The 13,625-nt window shown below is 39.4% G+C and overlaps 1 pseudogene; it reads left to right on the forward strand.

Annotated features, from left to right (window-relative positions):
• The first annotated feature begins 369 nt into the window (after positions 1 to 369).
• Positions 370 to 819, forward strand: LOC136162827 (cAMP-regulated phosphoprotein 19 pseudogene; annotated as a pseudogene).
• Positions 820 to 13,625: the final 12,806 nt, after the last annotated feature.

The following is a 13,625-nucleotide window of genomic DNA, read 5'->3' on the forward strand; positions in this document are numbered from 1 at the left end:
CAACTACTTTAACAAAGCAGACCTTTTATTCAGATATGAATGTGCTATGAATCCTTCTTGGATTCTTCATTTTTATTCTATTTTACTTCCTCATAGTATATACTTCTTTATTTGAACTAACTGGAATGAGCTTCTGTACTTTATAAATCAAATCTCTAATTAAAGCATATTCTCACCTTCTTTTTCTTTCTCTGTTTTTAATATATTTCACTTAATTTTTTTTTTAATTCCAGTTTTCTAACTTTAAGCATGCTATGTGCATGCACCTAAGTGTTCACAGCAGCAAAGCTGTGTGACATTCTAAAGGCCTGCCCTGGTGACTTACTCATGAGCTCGGCAATTAGGGATAAAAAATTATGTAAAGCAGAGCTGGAGAAGCGGAGGAAGAGGGAGCAGTATGTCTACAGAAGTCCCCGAGGCAGCCTCCACGGAGGAGCAGAAGGAAATGGAAGATAAAGTGACTAGTCTAGAGAAAGCTGAAGAAGCCAAATTAAAAGCAAGGTATCCTCATCTGGGACAAAAGCCTGGAGGTTCTGATTTTTTAAGGAAGCGATTGCAGAAAGGGCAAAAATATTTTGATTCTGGGGATTACAACATAGCTAAAGCAAAAATGAAGAACAAGCAACTTCCTACTGCAACCCCGGATAAGACAGAGGTCACTGGTGACCACATTCCCACTCCACAGGACCTTCCTCAATGGAAACCATCTCTTGTTGCTAGCAAACTGGCTGCCTGATTAAAAAGAGCTGAACTGCATGGATCTTCTAATTCCCATTATTTCTCCTTAATATGTTACTCCTCTGCTTTTTATTTCCTTTTACTCCCTGTCATTTGAGAGTGATGGCTTTGCAGATAGCGGTAGTGTGTGCTGCTATTGTAAGGGAATATACATGTGTAGAGTTTTTGATTAGTTTAACAGTGCACTGATGAAAAGAACATGCTAGAGCAACATAAAGTAATCTACTTGAAAATAATTGTATATATTACCTAACTCCTAGTGTAGGGCTGGATCCAACAAGTAACAAACAAGTTTTGCAGTTTTAATGTTGGCTTTCTTTAATTCATCTTAATTAGAGCTTTGTATGTTACTCTTATTTAATATAACCTCTACTGTTGATTTCTTCTGGATTTTCCTTTTGGGTTTTGTAAAACAAAAGTTTAAGACCACAAGTTAGAAGAAAGTTCACATATTTCAAACACAAATGAATGGGGCTCCAAAAGATTTGTATCCTGTGCTTGAACTTGAATAGCCTTAAATCTATTTCAGCTTTAACAATAGAATTTTACTCGGGCAATATTTGCCCATTCCGGTGTAACTTACATGACTCTATTGCTTAACAGATGCTGTTGAAGCTAGTATTCTTATTCAGTTCTATAGTGTTCAGAATACCTTCTGTCATTGAAGATGTGAATGAAGTGTGCATGTGCATCGACTGTTGAATTCACTTTTGTGCCATTTTTGTAAATACAATAGTTTCGCACAACCTCTCACAACTGTCTGTATTACTTTTACATATTAAAGAGTAGATAATGTGCCAACCAGAAGCACAAGAGTTCCTACAAAAAACTCTGTATGTCATTAGAGCTTTTGTATAGTAAGAGTAGTTTATAGTCTTGGGGTTGTAGAATACCAAACTGAAATCTTTGCTCAGACTGCCATAGACTTAAGCTTTTTCATTTGTTAGTAGTACCCATGACATTCAGTGGCCTTGTGCAAATATGATATGTTGCTTAGGCATATCTTTTGTCCTATGCAGAACATTTCATTTTGACTTTTATGAAAATTACTATTCATATAATTTATATAAACTTTTTTAATGTAGAAACTTTTTACTTCCACAGTCAATTTGGGGGATACTAGAATAAAATACTTTGCCTCTTGTGGAAAAAAAAATTATGTAAAACTTACTAGTATAAGCTGTGTGGAAGAACCAAAAGCACTAAAATGCCCTTTCCCCCCAATTTTTTCCTCTTGTCAGACTTCATGACTATTCTTCATGAATCACCTCAGGTATCATCTTTTCTGAGAAGACCACATTGACAACCTTTCAGCCACCCCACAAGTGTGCCACATGCTGAATTACCTTTCCTGCATTTGCACCATGAAAATAACAACAGCAGTATCAAGATCAATAGCTAACAATTTTGAGTGTTTGATATGTGCTAAGCAATGTGCTAAATGCTTTATACACATTGCCTCACTCAATCTTCACTCCAAATTCAGGAAGCAAGTTCATTTCACAGATGACAAAACCATTACTTTACAGATGAAAAAACTCAGGTTCCAAGCACTACACTCTGCACTTTATACTTATTGCTTCATTTTACCATCAGAGTGATCATTTGGAGCAATTCTGAGCCCTTCTGTAAAGATGAAAAAATTAATGCTCATAGGACTTAATCATCTAATTCTTTGTTTTTATTTCCATTATATCTACTATAGAATTTATTCAAATGGAAATGATCTGTTTAAGTGTCCATCTCCCCTTGCAACAATAAGACCAAGATAAAGGCTGTACTTTATTCATTTTTTAATTCCAGATTTTGTGCTCTGTAAACATCTACTTATCAATGGATGTTACTCTTAAGATGCTTAAGTTTTAAATATGCTTCAGTGGAGAAATTAACACAATTGTATTTTCTTTGAAAGACCATAGCATTTTTATGTTTCCACTACATCGTTGTCTCCCCTGCAAATGACCTCCAGGGAGTGACTTTTTAAAAAAATTTTTATTTCATATTGGGGTATTTACAATGGTCCGTATAGTCAAAGCCGTGGTTTTTCCAGTAGTCAGGCCTGGAAGTGAGAGTTGGACCATAAAGAAGGCTGAGCACTGAAAAATTGATGCTTTCAAATTGTGGTGCTGGAGAAGATTCTTTAGAGCCCCTTGGACAGCAAGATCAAACCAGTCAATACTAAAGGAAATCAACCCTGAATATTCATTGGAAAGACTGATGCTGAAGCTTCAATACTTTTGTGAAGAGCTGACCTGGTGGAAAAGACCCTGATGCTGGAAAAGACTGAGGGCAAGAGGAGGAGAGGTGACAGAGGATAGATGATTGGATAGCATCGTTGACTCAATGGACATGAGTTCGAGGAAGCTCTGGAAAATGATGGACAGGAAAACCTCGTGTGCCATAGTCCATGGGATCACAAAGAGTCAGACACAACTTAGTGTCTGAACAACAACAGTAGTTATTTAATAAACAATGTTGTGATAGTTTCAGGTGAAAAGTGAAGGGATTCAGCCATACATATACATGTAACCATTCTCCCCCATAATCCCCTCACCTCTGGGTTGCCACGTAACCTTAAGTAGAGTTCCAAATGCTCTACAGTAAGTCCTTGTTGGTTATCCATTTTAAGTATAGCAGTGCATAAATGTCCATCCAAAACTCCCTAACTATCCATTTCCCCCATCCTTCCCTCAAGAAGCCATCAGTTGAGTCTCTAAGTCTGGAATCACACTCTTCGATGAACTCAGCCCAAAACACAGCTGATGGCTACTCTTTCCCTTTCGGGCCTTAAGGTAGGAACTCTGCTCTGTTGTGGCTCAATCATTAGTCATACTTGCTCTCAGGCCATTCAAGGACTTTAAGGTCATGGCCATTAATGCTGGTTGTGCCCAGCAATCCATGCAGGACCCTGCACTGTTGCAGGCAAAGCTGTAATATGGAGAAAGTAGCAAAAAGCTTGTGCTATGGGCCATTCCAAACCTGACTGTGAGAAGCTAGGGAAATCTCACCCCCCAACACCAGACCTCTTCAGACCTCTGAAACCTTGACTTCATCCTCTTTCTCCAAGGACACAGAAAGAAACCTGCCTTGTCCATGTCCTCAGATTTGTTCCTTCACAGTCGTGGTAACAAGCAGCACCATCAGTCCTCTTCAGGGCAAAAGGATGTGTCACTGCCAATGACCCTCAAAAGGGAATCAAGGAAATATTAACACAGTCTAAATTCTTCCCTTTTATCACCAAGTTACCTAGTCACAGTCACATTACAGTGGCAGAGGTGAAGGTAAAATGGCCCTACCTAAAAGCATATAATGAAAGTTAATGTGAAGAACGTGTCTACAGACTACTAACTGCACAGTGGTAATGAAGAAAAGCCCTTTTCCTGTAAAGCAAAAATGTGGGTGATAAACCACAAAGGCACTTCTGTGCTGTGGAGTGATTAAATCCTGCAGTCAGTGCCAGGCAGCATTAATCCTACTGCTTCAGGGGCAGAAAACACGTCATCAAACTGTCGGAACGTCACTGAATTTTTCCGAAGTGCTTTTCCTCTCATCTGTAGTGAACATCTAAATCTTTTCTTCTGCATGACAAACAAAAAATGAATGGATGAAGAATGGCCTGAAATCTCTTTCCAGTAACTGTGAACATTATGATCTTATGAATGAAGCTGGTCCTCTTGTGCTCTCAGAGTCTATAAGGACTGATTTATAAATTAACTGCTAATGCATTGATCTCTGCTCATTACTTTCTCTATAAATCTCTTTCAGTGAGTTATCTGCACATCAACCTCAGAAAGGCACCTTTCCATGTCTGGAGTCTGCCTCTTTCCATAGTGCAGCAGTCAACATGCTTGTACAATAGATTAGTCTAGACCTTCCTGCCCTTCAAATAAATCATTCCAAAATCCCTTCACACATTTCTTATAATTTCTAGGTCACCAGTAGATAATTTAGATGGCAACAGAAAACCAAGATATTAAATATATTTTGTATATTTAGTCAAATATATATTAGAATGTAATATATATATATAATAACATAATATATATTACATTACCATTTTTTATCTTCTCAGCCACATCATCTAATTTCTGAAGTAAACTGTATAGGCATTTGTTAAACAGATTTAATCAAAGATACTACTGCTTCACAGTTATGTAAATAGAATACTCAAGAAGATAGATGATTAGCCTCAAATGGATAGATAGATTCAGATTCAAACAGAGGCTGAATATGTTTTTTAAGGAGATATACATGGACTTTATGACACCACTAGGAAATCCTGGGAATAAACTCTTCTTCCTTCTATAAAAGGGAAGAAATGAGGGTTTTCTTTGTGGTTTGTTTCTTTTCTCTTTCTTTTTCTTTTACTGGCTTTCCTTTTATTCCCTTTTGCATTAGATGTTCTGATCTGACATTTGATATGAACACAAAGGGCTGGAGGCTTTTGTTGACTTTTAGTAAATCCAAGAAATGAAATGGGGGAGTTCTGTACTGCAGTTTTTGCTAAAATGCATTTGTAATGCTTTGATTTTTTTCCTTAATGTGGGCTTTTTGCCCACTGTCCTTATTCCTTGTTGTAGATGACTTATTCTGCATTCATGCAGACTATGTTACAAGTCTGTTTCATCTAATGAGCTGAAATTAACACTTAATAAAAAAAATTTGCATAAAGATCTCTAGTGGTAGAGGTAGCTTACTGTTGTCACTGCTGCTGTGTTGATTTTTATTTCAGATTCCAGCAGAATTATCCTGACCACCAGGCTCAGTCTGTTTCATGAGGCTGTGAGTCAGTCATTTTAGGTAGACAGATCAGGGGAGCATCAAGTTAATGTTAGCGGAGAATGCACTCAGCTACACCTCCAAGAAGGTGGAAACTTGAAAAATGATATGATCCCTCTTCTCTTTTTTTCCTCTCATTTCTCATCTTGCAGATAGATACAGTACACATTGCCTAGGAAATAAAAAGATGATGAAAAAATAGAGAGATGGAAATTTAAAAGCAAAGAAAAATGATCAGAAAATTTAAATTAAGTTATCAATATTCTTGCTAAAACCTGGGGCCAGCTCAGAGTGACATAAAATTATAAAGAAAGGAACCAAGAACTTTTGGAATTTTATCTTACTTCCATGGATGTGCAGTTACTCAGTGTCATCCCTCATCAAACTGAGAAAGACTGAAAGATGATTTAGTGAGCTTTCTGGTGGGGAGCAGGGAGGGGAAGGGGTGGCAGGGAAAGTCCTTTAGTTGCATTCCTGAGTTGGAAAGATCCTCTGCAGGAAATCATGGCAACGCATTCCAGTACTCTTGCCTGGAGAATCCCCATGGACAGAGGAGCCCGGCAGCTGCAGTGCATGAGGTTCAGAGTCAGACATGACAGGGCAACTAAGCACACGATATCTAAGGCTAGGCGTTGGTGTTTGGGACAAAAATTCTACTTAGTAATATAATGTTAATTGGTTTCTTTTCCCCTGTGTATGTGTCTCCTTTGTTGAACTTACCAGGGAAAAGATGACCATACTCTGGTAAATGAAGGAGGATATTGGTCTCTAGTGCTAAAAGCCAAGATGCTCTAGGCCATACTCCCTAGCACAGAAAAAGACAAGTAGACTGACTCTAGCTGTTCTTTCAGTCCACAGTGATTTTGTGAGGACCATTGCGTAGCAGAGACTGACTTAAGTTTTGGAGACACATGAAGAACTTAAAAAAGCTGTGGCCTCTGCTCACATGTGTTGCTATGCACTGACCCTTTTCTCCTGTGGAAAGTTCCAATAGCTTGCCTGGGATTGATCCCTGGGTCAGAAAGATCCCATGGAGAAGGGAATGACTACCCACTCCAGTATTCTTGCTTGGAGAATCCCATGGACAGAGGAGCCTGGCGGGCTGCAGTCCATGGGGTCTCAAAGAGTTGGACACAGCTGAGCAACTAACAGAGATTGCTCTCATATGTTGCTCTACAATGGCCATTTTCTCTCATGGAACGCTTCAGTAACTTTTCCCTAACTACACCAAAACTATTATTATTCCTCAACCATAGACAGGATGTCAAAATTAGACTCAGAAATAAAGAAGAAATCCAAAGTTTTCCTTCAGCACTGACTAGGGCCCAAACCTCCCAAAGTATTAAAGGGAGAAAGAGTTAAGATGGAAAACAAGAGGCTACAAGCATAGCGTTAATGACAACAAATTGCAAATAGGCTAAACTCCTTTCCTATTGTCAAGAACTATAAATCAGATGAAAATATGGAATTAAACAGTGTGCTATCTATCCAGCATAATACAAGAGTAAGAGACAAGAATTGGCAGAGCAAAGGTGGAAATATTAATTTCAAATAAATCTGAGTTCAAATGAAAGGCATATTTAAGAAAGTGATGGTCTTCAACCCACTAACAAAAGAAACAGTACAAAGTAAATTCATACATGGACTTGCATTTTTTTTTAGATAAATAAGAAGAAGACTGATGAAAATGTCAATGAAAAATGACAACAATACTATTTTAAAAGGTACCTTCATCCACTGTTCAGTCATTAGATCATCTACTTAGTCACTCTGCAAATACCTCCTGATAATACACTTTATATAGGTCTTATGTTAAGCATTAAAGATACAGTGATGAGCAAGATAATGATGGCCTCTGTCCCATGGGTCTTAGAGCTTGAGGCCAAGACATTTACTGATTAAACAATTAATAAAAAGTTAAAAAGTGTGGTAAATAGGAAAAGTAGGGACAGGATATGAGACAACATGAGACAGGCTGACGACAAAGCCTTCTGTAGGGACATAAAATTTAAGTGGGACTTGCAGGCCAATTATGAATCACATAGGCAAAGAGCCAAGGAAAAATTCTTCCACAAATAGAAAAGATAAGAGCAAAGGCCAGAAAAGGTATGTGGCTATAATGCAGTAGAAGGCATAAAAGTGAGTTTGGAGAGTTAAACCAGAATCAGATTATGAATGCCTTATTAGACCTTGGGAAAAGGTTACAAGTCTAACGCTACTACTTCCCTGAAAGCTCAGTTGGTAAAGAATCCACCCTCCAATGCAGGAGACCCTGGTTCAATTCCTGGGTCAGGAAGATCCCCTAGAGAAGGGATAGGCTACCCACTCCAGTATTCTTAGTCTTCCCTGATGCGTCAGCTGATAAAGAATACACCTGCAATGCAGGAGACCTGAGTTCTATCCCTCGATAGGGAAGATCCCTGGAGAAGGAAAAGGCTACCCACTCCAGTATTCTGGCCTGGAGAATTCCATGGAATCCATGGGGTCGCAAAGAATTGGACACAACTGAGTGATTTTCATTCACTTCACTTCACTAACCCTAGTGCAACAGGAAATCATTAGAAGATTGAGAAGACAGTTGAATTTTTATACTACATATATTGAGTATCATGTTGGAAACTGCATGAGGAATGGACAAATGTGGAGCAAGGTGGGAGTAGGGTTATAAGATGAGGTTTTTTTCAATAGTTTAGGGAAGAGATGTGAACAGGCACAGTTTATAATTTGATATGAAAATAACAGGACCTAGTGATATTTTAGATTTACCAGGTGAGGGGGAAAAATGTATTGCATCTTCCTTTTGAGCAATGAGGTAGTTGGTAATGCCACTGATGAGATGGAAATTCCAAGGAGAGAAATATATTGGAATTGGAAAATTCACTTTCAAATATATCAATTTTGTTGCCTAACAAATAGAAAACTGAAATATGAATTTCAAGCACAAGGGAGAGGCATGGAATAGAGATAAAAATGTATATCATTAGGATTTATTTGGTATTTAAATTCATGGAAAATAATTACTAAGGAGAGAATGAAAATAATACAAGGATGCAATCCAGAATAGAGGCTGATATGCTCCAACATTGAGAATTTAACTAAAATTGGAGACTGCAACTAGATGGGGAAAAATTGGAAACAGTGACAGACTTTATTTTCTTGGGCTTCAAAATCACTGCAGACAGTGAATGCAATTTATGAAATTAAAAGATGTTTGCTCCTTGGAAGAAAAGTTATGACAAACATAGACAGTGGTGGTTAATCACTACTAAAAAACAGAGTCAGACATGACTTTGCTGATGAAGATCTATATAATCAAAGCTGTGATTTTTCCAGTAGTCATGTATGGATGTGAGAGTTGGACTATAAAGAAAGCTAAGTGCCAAAGAATTGATGCTTTTGAACTGTGGTGTTGGAGAAGACTCTTGAGAGTCCCTTGGCTTGCAAGGAGGTCCAGCCAGTCCATTCTAAAGAAAATAAGTCCTGAATATTCATTTGAAGGACTAATGCTGAAGCTGAAACTCCAATATTTTCGCCACCTGATGTGAAGAACTGTCTCATTGGAAAAGACCTTGATGCTGGGAAAGATTGAAGGCAGGAGGAAAAGGGGATGACAGAGGATGAGATGGTTGGATGTCATCACCGAATCAATGGATTTGAGTTTGAGCAAGCTCTGGGAGTTGGTGATGGACAGGGAGGCCTGCATGGCGCTGGAGCAGCAAGTGGTGGCTGCACAGCCTGGAGTGGCTGAGAGGAGATACCCCGTGCCCAAGGTCAGAGAAACCCCAGTAGTAAGATGGCAGGCTCTGGAGTGACTATGAGGAGATACCCCATGCCCAAGGTCAGAGAAACCCCAGTAAGATGGCAGGCTCTGGAGTGACTAGGAGGAGATACCCCATGCCCAAGGTCAGAGAAACCCCAGTAAGATGGCAGGCTCTGGAGTGACTATGAGGAGATACCCCATGCCCAAGGGCAAAGGAGAAGCCCCAGTAAGATGGTAGGAGGGGCGAACTCACGTTTAGAATCAAACCCCATTCCCACCAGAGATGTAAGAGGGCTCACACAAACCTTGTGCACACCAGAACCCAGGGACCCCCCAGAAACTGAGACAGAACTGTGTGTGGGCATCTCCTGTGGAGGTATGGGTCAGCAGAGGACTGCCGCAGGGACAGGGGCTCTGGGTGCAGCAGACTTTAGTATGCCATAAGCCCTCTTGGAGGAGGTTGCAATTAACCCCACCATAGAGCTGCCAGAAATTACATAGGGCTGGGAAATAGACTCCTGGAGGGCACAAACAGAATGTTGTGCATCAGGCCCCAGGAGAAAGGAGCAGGGACCCCACAAGAACTGACCCAGACTTCCCTGTGAATGTCCAGGAGTCTCTGGCAGCGGTGTGGGTCGGTGGTGGCCTGCTGCAAGGTTGGGGACACTGAGTGTGGCAGTAAATGCATGGGATATTTTGAAGGAGGTCACCATTATCTTCATTACCTCCACCATAGTTTGGCCCCAGACAAATAGCAGGGAGGGAGCACAGCTCCCTCATCAATAAAAAATTTGATTAAAGATTTACTGAGCATGATCCCACCCATCAGAACAAGACCCAGGGTCCCCCTCAGGCAGTCTCTCCCATAAGGAAGCTTCCATAAGCATCTTATCCTTCTCCATCAGAGGGCAGAAAGAATGAAAACCACACTCACAGAAAACTAACCAATCTAATATCATGGACCACAACCTTGTCTAACTCAATGAAACCATGAACCATGCTGTGTAGGACCACCAAGACAGATGGGTCATGGTGAAGAGTTCTGACAAAATGAGGTCCACTGGGGAAGGGAATGGCAAACCACTTCAGTAGTCTTGCCTTGAGAACTCCATGAACAGTATGAAAAGGCAAAAAGATAGGACACACAAAGATGAACTCCCTAGATCAATAGGTTTCCAATATGCTACTGGAGATCAGTGGAAAAAAAACTCCAGAAGAATGAAGAAACAGATCCAAAGAAAAAACAACACCCAAGTGTGGATGTGACTGATGATAGAAACAAGGTCTGATGCTGTAAAGAGCAAGATTGCATAGGAACCTGGAATGTTAAGTCCATGAATCAAAGCAAATTGGAAGTGGTCAAAAAGGAGATGAAAAGAGTCAACATCAACATTTCAGGAATCAGTGAACTAAAATGGACTGGAATGGGTGAATTTAACTCAGATGACCATTATATCCACTACTGTGGGCAAGAAACCCTTAGAAGAAATGGAGTAGCCATCATGGTCAACAAAAGAGTCTGAAATGCAGTACTTGGATGCAATCTCAAAAGCAACAGAATGATCTCCATTCATTTTCAAGGCAAACCATTCAATATCACAGTGGTATTCCAAGTCTATGCCCCAACCAGGAATGCTGAAGAAGCTGAAGTTGAATCGTTCTATGAAGACCTACAAGACTTTTTAGAACCAACACCCAAAAAAGATGTCTTATTCATTATAAGGGACTAGAATGCAAAAGTAGGAAGTCAAGAAACACCTGGAGTAACAGGCAAATTTGGCCTTGGCATACAGAATAAAGCAGGGCAAAGGCTAATAGAGTTTTGCCAAGAGAATGCACTGGTCATAACAAACACCCTCTTCCAACAACACAAGAGAAGACTCTAAACATAGACATCACCAGATGGTCAACACCAAAATCAGATTGATTATATCCTTTGCAATCAAAGATAGAGAAGCTCTATAGAGTCAGCAAAAAAAGACCAGTGGCTCAGATCATGAACTACTTATTGCCAAATTCAGACCTAAATTGAAGAAAGTAGGGAAGACCACTAAAACATTCAGGTATGACCTAGATCAAATCTTTTACCATTATACAGTGGAAGTGTGAAATAGATTTAAGGGACTAGATCTCATAGACAGAGTGCCTGATGAACTATGGACACAGGTTCATGACATTATACAGGAGACAGGGATCAAGACCATCCCCAAGAAAAAGAAGTGAAAAAAAGCAAAATGGCTGTCTGAGGAGGCCTTACAAATAGATGTGTATAGAAGAGAAGTGAAAAGCAAAAGATAAAAGGAAAGATACACCCATTTGAATGCAGAGTTCCAAATAATAACAAGGAGAGAAAAGAAATCCTTCCTCAGTGATCAGTGCAAAGAAATAGAAGACAACAAAATGGGAAAAATTAGAGATCTCTTCAAGAAAAGTAGATATACCAAGGGAATATTTCATGTAAAGATGGGCTCAATAAAGGACAGAAATGATATGGACCTAACAGAAGCAGAAGATATTAAGAAGAGGTAGCAAGAATACACAAAGAACTGTACAAAAAAGATCTTCACAACCCAGATAATCACGATGGAGTGATCATTCACCTAGAGCCAGATATCCTTGAATGTGAAGTCAAGTGGGCCTTAGGAAACATCACTATGAACAAAGCTAGTGCAGGTAATGGAATTCCAGTTGAGCTATTTCAAATACTGAAAGACGATGCTGTGAAAGCGCTGCACTATATATGCCAGCACATATGGAAAACTCAGCAGTGGTCACAGGACTGGAAAAGGTCAGTTTTCATTCCAATCCCAAAGAAAGGCAATGCCAAAGAATGTTCAAACTATCACACAATTGCACTCATCTCACACACTAGTAAAGTAATGCTCAAAATTCTCCAAGCTAGAATTCAACAATATGTGAACCATGAACTTCCATATGTTCAAGTTGGTTTTAGAAAAGACAGCAGAACCACAGATCAAATTGCCAACATCCACTGGATCATCAAAACAGCAAGGGAGTCCCAGAAAAACATCTATTTCTACTTTATTGACTATGCCAAAGCCTTTGACTGAATGGATCACAATAAACTGTGAAAAATTCTTAAAGAGATGGGAATACCAGACCACCTGACTTGCACATTCTTGAGAAACGTGCTGTATGCAGATCAGGAAGCTACCGTTAGAACTGGACATGGAACAACAGACTGGTTCCAAATAAGAAAATGAGTATGTCAAGGCTGTACATTGTCACCCTCCCTATTTAACTTATATTCAGAGTACATCATGAGAAATGCTGAGCTGGAGGAAGCACAAGCTGGAATCAAGATTACTGGAAGAAATAACAATAACGTCAGATATGCAGACGACACCACCCTTATGGTAGAAAGTGAAGAAGAGAACTAAAGTGCCTCTTGATGAAAGTGAAAGAGGAGAGTGAAAAAGATGATGTAAAGCCCAATATCCAGAAAACTAATGTCATGGCATCCAGTCCCATCACTTCTTTCCAAATAGATGGGGAAACAGTGGAAACAGTGACAGATTTTATTTTGGGGGGTCTCTAAAATCACTGCAGATGGTGACAGCAGCCAAGAAATTAAAAGATGCTTACTCCTTGGAAGGAAAGTTATGACAAACCTAGACAGCATATTAAAAAGAAGAGACAAATTACTTTACAATATTGTAGTGGTTTTGCCTAGCCTCCTATTAAAATAAATAAATTTATACTAAAAATAAATAAATAAATAAAGAGCAGAGACATGACTTTACCAACAAATGTCCATCTAGTCAAGGCTATGGTTTTTCCAGTAGTCTTATATGGATGTGAGAGTTGGACTATAAAGAGAGCTGAGCACTGAAAAATTGATGCTTTTGAACTGTAGTGTTGGCAAGGAGATCCAACCAGTCAATCCTAAAGGTGATCAGTCCTGAGTATTCATTGGAAGGTCTGATGTTGAAACTGAATCTCCAGTACTTTGGCCACCTGATTGAAGAACTGACTTATTTGAAAAGACCCTGATGCTGGGAAAGACTAGAGGCAAGAGAAGAATGGGATGACACAGGATGAAATGGTTGGATGCCATCACTGACTCAATGGACATGAATTTGGATAAACTTCAGGAGTTGGTGATGCACAGGGAGGCCTGGTGTGCTGAAGTTCATGGGGTCACAAAGAGTAGGACACAACTGAGTGACTGAACAACTATAAAAAAATATTGATATTGCAAGGGAGAATAAGAAATACAACCAAGAACATGAAAGGAAAATTGATAAGCAAGGATATTCTAAGGAGAAAGAGTCAACTCCATAGAATGCTTTGAAAAGCTAAATAATTGAATCATATAAATGAACTC

Source organism: Muntiacus reevesi, chromosome 3 (genome assembly GCF_963930625.1).
Source record: "Muntiacus reevesi chromosome 3, mMunRee1.1, whole genome shotgun sequence".
Lineage (NCBI taxonomy): Eukaryota > Metazoa > Chordata > Mammalia > Artiodactyla > Cervidae > Muntiacus > Muntiacus reevesi.